This window comes from Lolium perenne, chromosome 7 (genome assembly GCF_019359855.2).
Source record: "Lolium perenne isolate Kyuss_39 chromosome 7, Kyuss_2.0, whole genome shotgun sequence".
Taxonomy (NCBI): Eukaryota; Viridiplantae; Streptophyta; class Magnoliopsida; order Poales; family Poaceae; genus Lolium; species Lolium perenne.
Genome location: NC_067250.2, coordinates 256,515,947 through 256,528,954, shown reverse-complemented (window position 1 = coordinate 256,528,954; position 13,008 = coordinate 256,515,947).

Here is a 13,008-nt window from a genome sequence, read left to right as displayed (position 1 = left end):
GTTATCTCTTATTAAGTTGCTTGTTGTGCGATGACCATGTTCACTGGGGACGCCATCAACTACTCTTTGTTGAATTTGATGTGAGTTGCTATGCATGTCCGTCTTGTCTGAAGTAAGAGAGATCTACCACCTTATGGTTAAGCATGCATATTGTTAGAGAAGAACATTGGGCCGCTAACTAAAGCCATGATCCATGGTGGAAGTTTTAGTTTTGGACAAATATCCTCAATCTCAAATGAGAACATTATTAATTGTTGTTACATGCTTAAGCATAAAAGAGGAGTCCATTATCTGTTGTCTATGTTGTCCTGGTATGGATGTCTAAGTTGAGAATAATCAATAGCGAGAAATCCAATGCGAGCTTTCTCCTTAGACCTTTGTACAGGCGGCATAGAGGTACCCCTTTGTGACACTTGGTTAAAATATGTGCATTGTGATGATCCGGTAGTCCAAGCTAATTAGGACAAGGTGCGGGCACTATTAGTACACTATGCATGAGGCTTGCAACTTATAAGATATAATTTATATGATACATATGCTTTATTACTACCGTTGACAAAATTGTTTCATGTTTTCAAAATCAAAGCTCTAGCACAAATATAGCAATCGATGCTTTTCCTCTATGGAGGACCATTCTTTTACTTTCAATGTTGAGTCAGTTCACCTATTTCTCTCCACCTCAAGAAGCAAACATTTGTGTGAACTGTGCATTGATTCCTACATACTTGCATATTGCATTTGTTATATTGCTTTGCATTGACAATTATCCATGAGATATACATGTTATAAGTTGAAAGCAACCGCTGAAACTTCATCTTCCTTTATGTTGCTTCAATGCCTTTACTACGAATTATTGCTTTATGAGTTAACTCTTATGCAAGACTTATTGATGCTTGTCTTGAAGTACTATTCATGAAAAGTCTTTGCTTTATGATTCACTTGTTTACTTATGTCATATACATTGTTTTGATCGCTGCATTCACTACATATGCTTTACAAATAGTATGATCAAGGTTATGATGGCATGTCACTCCAGAAATTATCTGTGTTATCGTTTTACCTGCTCGGGACGAGCAGAACTAAGCTTGGGGATGCTGATACGTCTCCGACGTATCGATAATTTCTTATGTTCCATGCCACATTATTGATGTTATCTACATGTTTTATGCACACTTTATGTCATATTCGTGCATTTTCTGGAACTAACCTATTAACAAGATGCCGAAGTGCCAGTTCCTGTTTTCTGCTGTTTTTGGTTTCAGAAATCCTAGTAACGAAATATTCTCGGAATCGGACGAAATCAACGCCCAAGTTCCTATTTTCACCGGAAGCATCCAGAACACACGAGAACCGCCAGAGAAGGGGGACAGGGCCACCAAACCACACCCCGGCGCGGCCAGGGGGGACCGCGCCCCCCTATAGTGTGGGCCCCCCAGAAGCCCTCCTGCGCCGCCTCTTCGCCTATATAATGCCGCTGGATCGAAAACCCTGATACGTTCGACGAAAACCACAGAAACCTTCCAGAGCCGCCGCCATCGCGAGGCCAAGATCTGGGGGACAGGAGTCTCTGTTCCGGCACGCTGCCGGAGCGGGGAAGTGCCCCCGGAAGGCTTCTCCATCGACACCGCTGCCATCTCCACCGCCATCTTCATCACCGCTGCTGCTCCCATGAGGAGGGAGTAGTTCTCCATCGAGGCTCGGGGCTGTACCGGTAGCTATGTGGTTCATCTCTCTCCTATGTGCTTCAATACAATAATCTCATGAGCTGCCTTACATGATTGAGATTCATATGATGATGCTTGTAATCTAGATGTCATTATGCTAGTCAAGTGAGTTTTACTTATGTGATCTCCGGAGACTCCTTGTCCCACGTGTGTAAAGGTGAAAGTGTGTGCACCGTGTGGGTCTCTTAGGCTATATTTCATAGAATACTTATTCACTGTTGAATGGCATAGTGAGCTGCTTATTTATATCTCTTTATGATTGCAATGTGTTTGTATCACAATTTATCTATGTGCTACTCTAGCAATGTTATTAAAGTAGTTCTATTCCTCCTGCACGATGTAATGGTGACAGTGTGTGCATCCGTGTTAGTACTTGGTTTATGCTATGATCATGATCTCTTGTAGATTGCGAAGTTAACTATTGCTATGATAGTATTGATGTGATCTATGCCTCCTACATATGCATGAAGGTGACAGTGTGCATGCTATGTTAGTATTTGGTTTAGTCTTTTGATCTATCTTACACTCAAAGGTTACTTAAATATGAACATTTAATTGTGGAGCTTGTTAACTCCGGCATTGAGGGTTCGTGTAATCCTACGCAATGGTGTTCATCATCCAACAATAGTGTAGAGTATGCATTTATCTATTCTGTTATGTGATCAATGTTGAGAGTGTCCACTAGTGAAAGTGTAATCCCTAGGCCTTGTTCCTAAATACTGCGTTACTACTGCTTGTTTACTGTTTCACTGTGTTACTACTGCTGCAATACTACCACCATCAACTACACGCCAGCAAGCTATTTTCTGGCACCATTGCTACTGCTCATATATATTCATACCACCTGTATTTCACTATCTCTTCGCCGAACTAGTGCACCTATTAGGTGTGTTGGGGACACAAGAGACTTCTTGCTTTGTGGTTGCAGGGTTGCATGAGAGGGATATCTTTGACCTCTTCCTCCCTGAGTTCGATAAACCTTGGGTGATCCACTTAAGGGAAAACTTGCTGCTGTTCTACAAACCTCTGCTCTTGGAGGCCCAACACTGTCTACAGGAAAAGGAGGGGGAAGTAGACATCAGTCTCCGCGTCCAACATCCTTCTGCTGAGGTAGAAAACGACCTTTTCAACACCCTCATAGAGTTGGACCACCACCGAAGCGATGGACGTGTCAGCTACTGACAAGTAGATATAGAACGACCTGTCTTGTTGGGGCGGAACTAGCACAGGCGGTGTTGTCAGATACCGCTTAATCTCATCAAACGCCTGCTGCTGTTCTGCCCCCCAGTGAAACTCGTCATCAGATTTAATTTTCACCAGTGCTATGAACGGCTCGATTCGTCCTGACAGGTTAGAGATGAATCGTCGGACAAAATTGATCTTGCCGATAAGACGTTGGAGCTCCTTCTTCGTGGTGGGCGGCTGCATGGTACGCACTGCCTCTTGACTTTTCAGGCCGATCTCAATTCCCCGTTCATGAACCAGAAAACCTAGGAACTGACCAGCCGTCACACCAAAGGCACACTTCTTTGGATTCATTCTCAGTCCGAACTTCCGAGTTCGGTCTAGGATGCGTCGCAAATCATCCAAGTGTCCCTCCATGGAGACAGATTTGACTACCACGTCATCGATGTAGATTTCCACCAACTTGCCGATCAGATCGTGAAATATATAATTCATGGCTCTTTGGTACGTTGCACCAGCATTCTTCAACCCAAAGGTCATGACTACATACTCAAACAAGCCTACTGCCCCTGGTACTCTGAACGCGGTCTTGTGTATATCTTCTGGAGCCATGAAGATTTGGTTATAGCCGGCGTTGCCATCCATGAAGCTCAACACCTTGTGGCCAGCAGCTGCATTGATCAACGTTTCTGCCACAGGCATCGGATATTCATCTTTTGGAGTGGCTCTGTTGAGATCTCGGAAATCGATGGCCACACGCCATCGGCCGTCCTTCTTCTCCACAGGAACGATACTGGAGATCCATTCAGCATACCTGCATGGCCTGATGAACCCGGCGGCCAACATCTTCTCGATCTCTTTCTTGACCTCTTCCAGAATTTCGGCCTTCATCTGACGTGCTCGTTGTTGGAACGGCCGAAATCCCTTCTTAAGGGGGAGCCGATGTTCAATGATGCTCCTGTCTAGTCCAGGCATCTCTGTGTAATCCCACGCAAAGCAATCTGGGTATTCTTTTAACAGAGCTATCATCTGACCCCTAAGATGTGGATCTAACTTCTTGCTGATAAAAGTTGGTCGCGGCTTATCCCCAGGACCGATGTCGACTTCTTCTAGCTCATCAGCCGATGTAAACCCATACCCTAGCTTTCCGTCACCTGTGAGGTCGACACCACATACAGGGAGAACGTGTGGTAAGGGTAATACGGGCCGATTGCTAGAATCGGCCTTCATCTTGATTGTAACCAGGACTCTTTGGAAGTGTCGGAGCCGATCGCGTGGAACGGCTTCCTCCTTGTCCTCGCTATGAGAGCAGCTGCCCTCGTCTCTGTCCTTACCAGGGTGGCGCCCAAGTCCTACCATGTTGATGTTGAACGAGAATCTTGGCTGGCACCCCCCAGGGTACGTGCATTCCACCATGTCAACGGCGTATGGCGGTGAATTCGGCACTTCTGGTGCTGCCAACGCGAATGGCAGCGGCGGTCGGGACTGGAGTGGCATCTCTCCCTGGTAAGTCCCTAGAGCTGGTCCTGACGGAGAGTACTGATGCCTCATGATTTCCTGGATCACCCGAAGAGCGACACGCTCCAAAGTGTTCACCAGGCTCTCAGAATGGCGGTGCAGCGAGTGAGCTACCATGAAGTTAATCTCCTGACGCAGGGACCTGGTGCGTTCTTCTGACGGGGCGGACAGGTCCACTCCATCGAGCGCGCCTTCATGTGAGAACCCTTTCCACCTGATGCCATGTGAGCTGGTTCTGTGAAAAGAGCCGATGAGGTCGGCTTCGAGGATCGCTTTGACCTCGTCATACTTCTTCTTGAGCTCCTCGGTCAGATCCTCGTACGTGACTGGGGTGCTTTCCGCCATCTCAAATGTAGATGGCGATGAGGTTGATGTCGAAGATCGTCCCACCGGGCGTGCCAGAATGTGTTGCGGTCAGAAACCCACCGGCGAGCAGCGACGGGCAACACAGTAGAGCCGGGAGGCTCCCAGGACTGCGGCTGGCCCTGGTCCCTCCGAGCGACGGCCCGCAAAGACTCGGCACGCACGTCCGATGCTGGTGCAAGGGCGTGCCACCTGACCTATACCTGGTCAGGAAGGTGATGGATGTGCCTCGCTTAGTTTCCTGCATGGCATACACGTAAACATTAAATACGAGCCTCGATCGGCTCTCAGGTTGTCCTGTAGATCGGCTCAAAGAGCCGATCCACCCATGATCCGTACGGGGTGTACGAATATATGGTGGTCCTGCTTGATCAAAATAAAGCTAAAACGACCTACTACGATTTAGGGTTTTCACCACATAATCGGAACATCCTACTCGTGATTGAGCCTGGCGGCCACGCACGGTGATCGTAAGCCGACCCTAGACAAGGCCTAAAAACCAACACGAGGTTGATCCCCGGAACATCCTGTCTAGGGCTAGCAAACTACACCCTACGCGCCACTGGATCCTTCAACCCGTTTGTAAGGCCTAACTATGCAGATATTAAACTAATCCTTGAAGAACAAGAAGCAACCATAACGGATCGGATCTACTAAATAATGATCAAGCGGGGTGCCGCCCTTACACCTAAGATAGGCGTAAGGGCGGCTAGATGTCTAAGGGTTGCACGACGATAGCATATGATACGATGAACAATGCTAACCCTAACACATCTAAGATAACTACGTTGCTCGCCATCAAAAAGGCTTCAGTACGAGCAACGCATGGATAGCGAATAAACGTGTACTGCCTAGATCGCAAGATGCGATCTAGGCAGCATGATGCTTACCCGGAAGGAACCCTCGAGACAAGGGAGTTGGCGATGCGCCTAGATTGGTTTGTGGTGAACGTGATTGTTGTTTATTTCATAAACCCTAGATACATATTTATAGTCCGTAGACTTTCTAATCGTGGGAACAATCCCAACCGGGCACGAGCCAAACTCTATCTAACCGACACGTATCCTACTATATTACAGATACACGGGCAAACTAGCCCAAACTTTGCATATAAGGCCGATTCACGTATTTCTTCCGTGTATATTCTTCAAGCCCATCTTGATCGCGGCCCACCTCTGACTCGGTCAAATTCTGGTGATAACAGAAATCAAGTGACACAAGTAGACAATAGGCCTTTCGTCAGGCCCCTTTAGTCTCGGCCATATTCTAGGCCGGGACTAAAGGCCTAACCACATCGCCCCGAATCCGTCCAAGCGTACGGTACCCATTGATCCTGGTTCGTTAGGAATCATTTGTCCCAGTTTAGGATACAAACCGGGACTAAAGGGTTCTGCGACCCGTTGCGCCTGCTGGCACCCCCTTTAGTCCCGGCTGGTTACACGAGCTGGGACTGAAGTCAAACCGTTCATTCCCACGCGGAAGCCGAACCTCGTCGCCATTACTGGCGCGGAAATCGATCATCACGCGCCGGCCGGCCACGTGAATTTGGATCGCCGGCTGATACTTTGCAAACGTATGTATAATTTTTGATGCTCCATGCTTGTTTTCTACCAATTCCCTTATGTTTTATGTGCATTTCGATACACTTTTTAGCATTTTCTGGAACTAACCTATTGACATAGTGCTACAGTGCCAGTTCCTGTTTTCTGCTGTTTTTGTGTTTCAGAAAGCTTGTACAGGAAATATTCTTGGAATTGCATGGGACAAAAACCCAGGACCTTATAATTTCGAGGGGAAGCCTGAGCCAGAAGGAGACACACAGGGGAGCTGCCACGTGGTAGTACACATGGCAGGTGCGGCCCCACCCCTGGCCGCTCCTGGCCCGTGTACTGGCCACCCCAGCCTCCGCTGACATCGCCCTTCCGCCTATTTATTCCTCGTATCGGGAAAACCCCAGGGACCAGAGCCTCCATCCACGAGAAGTTCCGACGCTGCCGTCTCAAACCCTATTTCGGGGGGTTCCTGCTGCCTCCCCCGTGGAGATGATCTCCATGGGGGAGGGCTCTGAAGAAGCCATGAAGGAGGGAGTTGATGGGCTACACTCCACGCTGCCCTCTCCGCCATCACCACCGCCATCTCCATCGCCAACTCCTCCTTGTACTCAGGGGTCCATCCTCTCATAAACCTCTGTACCGCCCTATGTAAACATGGTGTTCGATGCTATATTCTATCCTATGATCTATGTCATGTTTCATAGTTTATTTGTTCTTAGATTGGATGGGTGATTTTCTTTGATTCATTAGAGTTGTGATATGATATGTTATTGTCCTTGGTGTCCATTATATTTGTGCGCGCATGGATCAAACACCTATGGTTGGTTATTTGTAACGAAGCGGGGGGGGGGGGGGGTCTGCCGGAGCAACAGAAACCTGAGAACGCGAACCGATTAGTTGCATGTATGGGAATAAATGGGACATAGAACTTAAGGCTACGGTTGGGGAAATCTTAATGCTTGTTAGTAGTTACGGATGTTTGCTAGCAAGCCAATCATATACTGCTTGCAATCCCAAGTAGCGGAGTGCATGTATATTTAGCCTCTCCCACATAGAAAGCTCCTTCGAGGACAGTGAATCCGAGACCGTCACTATTTTGTCTTGAGCAAAGCCACCACCATTACCACCACTTTTCCACACTCATGTTACTGGTTACTTAGTTTATTTTACCGCTGCAGCACTAACATTTATTTCCATGTATTTATTTTCAAGCAAAGTCACCTCTCAAACCCGTGCCACCGCTGTAGTTTTATTTCCTAGATATTGCAAATGTTTAGTGCGCGTAGAGTTGTATCAGTGGTTGATAGAACTTTAGAGAATGTTTATCCTACCTTTAGCTCCTCGTTGGGTTCGACACTCTTACTTATCGAAAAGGCTACAAACGATCCCCTATACTTGTGGGATATCAAGACCTTTTCTGGCGCCGTTGTTGGGGAGCAATAGCGTGGGATGGATATTTTTGTGTGCACTTGTTTGCTTTATATCTAAGTAGTTTTACTTTCAGTACCATGTTGTTCTCTATGCTTGCATCATAGGGAATGTGAATTACCAAAATCAATTAGTAGTAGTTTTTTATCAAAAAAGTTTTCAAAAAGGAAAGTGATTGAAAAGATGGGTAATGGTGAATTGGGGGTCGACCTTGAACAATTATGTTCATGCCTATGAAACCAAAACAATTATTTCCATGGAAGCTTTTCAAAACCTGTATATATGGTGATTATTGTATATATTGTACATAGTCCTCTGTATATAAAAATATCATGTATAGTTACTAACTAGTTTGTTTATAATGCAAGTTTGGCACTTTGTTGCTTAGAAACAGATTTCTGTGCGTTACTGTAGAAACTTTTAAAAATCACCAGAAGGTGATCTTGGTCTGAAATTTCTTGAGTGCAAAGTATTGATTGTTAGCTAACTTTCATTAGTTCTGACTTTTCTGATTTGAGCCGTGTAAATAGGGTTACAAATTAGATCTTTACGGACTTTTTCTGTTCAGATAGATTTACTGTGCTTGACTGTGAAAAATGGTGAAACATCTCAGAGCAGTGTATTAATCTGAATTTTTTTGTGAATAACCCTGAGTTTATGATCTGTTTTTCATTAGTTTTGAGTTTTTCTGTTTGAGCTACTTAACTACCTCTTTGAATGCCATCTTTACAGATTGTTCAGTTTTGACAGATTTTCATGCTTATTGATTATTGTGCTTATAATTAATGTTTATAACCTTTGTTTGATCGACAATTGTTATAAATTGGTTGTTTTCCAGTAGTTAATATTAATGTAAACTTTTCAAAGCTTGAACATGAGTGGATTTTATTTAATGAGTATTAATTTACTAACAAGTTTTGTGAAGTTTTATGTGGATGTAGCTAATTATTGATGATATGAATAAGAAGACACAAGAGCTCAAGCTTGGGGATGCGTAGGTGCATCCTAAGAACTAATTCAAGATTACACAATCATCTAAGCTTGGATATGCCCGAGTCATCCCATATTCATCAACTACATTAGGTTTTCTTTTCCATACTCTTTATTACTCATCCACGGCTGGTTTTTAATAAAGCCTAGCTCAAACATGTTAAAGAAAAGCACTTTTGGGAGATAACTTAATTTTATTTTTGCTTTGTTGAGTATGGGAAGTTATTACTACTGCAATAACCTCTTCTTATCATTTTTCTTTCATTTTTGTGCCGAGAGTATCCTCTAATGGAAGGGAAATGATGTCTGGGGTGTTTGCTTTTCTGAATCAGATTCTGTGCTGTCACGAAAACAATTCGTGAAAATAGCCAGAACATTATTTTGAGCTGCCAATTTTTGTTCTTATGCCCCAGTATGTTACGTAACTTTTTTTTAATTTATCCCTTTTTTATTTGAGCAACATAACTATTTCTTGAATTTCGATCTTTGCCTGCCGGTCTGCTTTGACGGATTTTTTCCATATTTTTCATTTGCTTCATATGCTCCCTCTTTTTGAGTTCTTTTGTGAGAATGAGCTTTAGAAAGAAGTAGTTACTGTACCACATGTATAAATGAGTGTTTGATATGTGTCTCTACTGAAACCTTGCTGGTTTGGTTCTAATGTTATTTGCACTAATGTTGCTGATCAATTGTGTTAAGTTTTGTATGAAGAAAGTTTTCAAGTGTAGGAAGAGAAGAATGATGCAATGAGATGAAGCATGGACAAAAGTTCAAGCTTGGGGATGTCCCCTGGACACCCCAAGAAATATCCAAGAAGTACAAGCGTCAAAGCTTGGGGATGCCCAAGGCATCCCCTCTTCATCAACAAAAGCACCAGGTCATTTTTCAATACACTATATTTTCATTGCTTCATATGATATGTGTTGTTCTTGGAGCGTCTTTATTTTCTTTGTTTGTTTTATTTTGTTTTGTTTTCTGTAATAAACTTGGGTGGATCCTATTATTCTTGTGTGGGAGAAAGACACGCTCCGTTTCAATTGCCTAGAACACTTTAGTTTTCATTCCTATTTCTTTTCTAGTGTTCTAGTTTGCTAGTACTGCGTTTAGATCTTGTTTTTTCTACTCATATCTTGTTCAGAGCTTTTAGGTTCTCATTATTTATGTTTGAATAGCTCTCTGGTCTTTTTCTTATTTATCATCTATGAGAGTGTTTTCAAATAAGTCGGTTGGCGTTGGATGCATAAAAGGGTTTCATGTGAATAGTGATGCAAATAGAGGCATGTTTAGACTGTGGCATATATTTTTGCATGTCATGATAGATGTTATTTTCATGTTGAGCTTATTTATTATCTCTATATCTTGATTAGTCTCAAATAGCTGAGAGTGTTTAGTGTGCCATTGAAGGTTTTCATGCATTGTTTTTAGCATACAATAGAAAAGCATAATATTATGGTATATATTCTCCTGTGAATGTTTTATTTGGGGCGACTTGGCACATGTTTTGCAACATGTGATACGTCTCCAACGTATCTATAATTTCTTATGTTCCATGCTTGTTTTATGACAATACCAACATGTTTTAGTCATACTTTATAATGTTTTTATGCATTTTCCGGGACTAACCTATTAACAAGATGCCGCAGTGCCAGTTCCTGTTTTCTGATGTTTCTGATTTCAGAAAAGTTAGTTTACGGATATTCTCGGAATTGGACGAAACAAAAGCCCACGGTCTTATTTTCCACGGAGTCTTCCAGAACACCGAAGAGGAGACGAAGAGGGGCCACGAGGCGGCCACACCATAGAGGGGCACGGCCCCACCCCTGGCCGCGCCGCCATATGGGGTGGGCCCCTCGGGCGCCCCCCGACTCTGCCCCTTCGCCTATTTACTCCTTCTGTCGCGAAAACCCTATCACCGAGAGCCACGATACGAGAATAGTTCCAGAGACGCCATCGCCGTCAACCCTACCTCGGGGGGTTCAGAAGATCGCCTCCGGCACCCTGCCAGAGAGGGGAATCATCACCGGAGGGCTCTACATCACCATGCCCGCCTCCGGACTGATGCGTGAGTAGTTCATCCTTGGACTACGGGTCCATAGCAGTAGCTAGATGGTTGTCTTCTCCTCTTGTGCTATCATGTTTAGATCTTGTGAGCTACCTATCATGATCAAGATCATCTATTTGTAATGCTACATGTTGTGTTTGTTGGGATCCGATGAATATGGAATACTATGTCAAGTTGATTATTGATCTATCATATATGTGTTGTTTATGATCTTGCATGCTCTCCGTTGCTAGTAGAGCCTCTGGCCAAGTTGATACTTGTAACTCCAAGAGGGAGTATTTATGCTACATAGTGGTTTCATGTCTCCATTGAATCTGGGGGAGTGACAGCAACCCCTAAGGTTGTGGATGTGCTGTTGCCACTAGGGATAAAACATCAATGCTTTGTCTAAGGATATTTGTATTGATTACATTACGCACAATACTTAATGCAATTGTCTGTTGTTTGCAACTTAATACTGGAAGGGGTGTGGATGCTAACCCGAAGGTGGACTTTTTAGGCATAGATGCATGATGGATAGCGGTCTATGTTCTTTGTCTTAATGCCCTAAGTAAATCTCATAGTAGTCATCATGATATGTATATGCATCTCTATTTGTCAATTGCCCAACTGTAATTTGTTCACCCAACATGCTATTTATCTTATTGGAGAGACACCACTAGTGAACTGTGGACCCCGGTCCATTCTTTTACATCTGAAATACAACCTACTGCAATCGTTGTTCTCTGTTGTTCTTTGCAAACAAACATCATTCTCCACACCATACGTTTAATCCTTTATTTACAGCAAGCCGGTGAGATTGACAACCTCACTGTTAAGTTGGGGCAAAGTAGTTTGATTGTGTTTGTGCAGGTTCCACATTGGCGCCGGAATAACTGGTGTTGCGCCGCACTACACTCCTTCACCAACAACCTTCACGTGGCCTTCATCTCCTACTGGTTCGATAACCTTGGTTTCTTACTGAGGGAAAACTCGCTGCTGTGCTCATCATACCTTCCTCTTGGGGTTCCCAACGGACGTGTGCTTTACCGTCACAAGCAGCTACTTTTCTGGCGCTGTTACACCCCAGGGATTTCTAACTCCCTACACGCCAGCAACTACTTTTCTAGCGCCGTTGCCGGGGAGATCAAGTCACGCTGCAAGGGGAGTCTCTCACACCCAATCTCTTTACTTTGTTTATTGTCTTGCTTTATTTTATTTTCTGTTTTGTTTGCTTTCTTTATATCAAAAACACAAAAAAATTAGTTACTTGCATTTACTTTATTTATCAGTTTACCTTTGTTTATTTCATCATGCTTCTCCCTAAGTTCACTTTGAAAGATATATCAGTAGGGTGTGGGTCTATCATTGGAAGAGATAATATAGAAGAATTTTTCACTCATGTTAGTAAGGTTAAAGATTTTGAAGATAGATCCTTGGTGGAACTTGCTCCTAATTATGAAATTGCTACTGCCTCTTTAGTGCACATGTCGGAAGCCAGATTTGTTAATCTTAATCCTATAATGCAACATATGTTTCTTACACTCTGTGATATGGAAGAAGGAGAGAAGAAATATTTTGTTTTAGAAACCCTTCTTAAAGAATTTGGTGATGTAGCTAGAGAAGCTAGAAAGGTCTTTATTCAACATAAGATGCTTGGCTTTTATACCAATTTTGCAAATACCCTTGAAAAGATGGAAAAAGATAGGCTAAAGTACACTAATGAAGCCAATTGTGAGGGGGAGACTAAAGTACCAATACCTTATAAGCTCATAGGAATGCATGAGGCACTAGAAAAGAATTTTGATTCGATTGTTCCTGAAAATTTATTTGAGGAGGATAGTAAGCCTAAAAGTAATGAGAGAGGAGCTTCTGAAACTTACATAGATAAGATACAATGCATTGTTGATAAAACCCCCAACTCCTCTGTTGATGCTTCTTCTCTTGATAATACTTGATTTACACTTTCTGCGCCTAGCTGAAAGGCGTTAAAGAAAAGCGCTTATGGGAGACAACCCATTATTTTATTCCTGCAATTTTTGTTTTATATTTGAGTCAAGGTGCTTGTTACTACTGTAGCAATACCTTTTTATCTTTATTTTATTGCATTGTTGTGCCAAGTAAAGTCTTTGGTAGTAAAGTTGATACTAGATTTGGATTTCTGCGCAGAAACAGATTTTTAGCTGTCACGAATTTGAGTTGATCT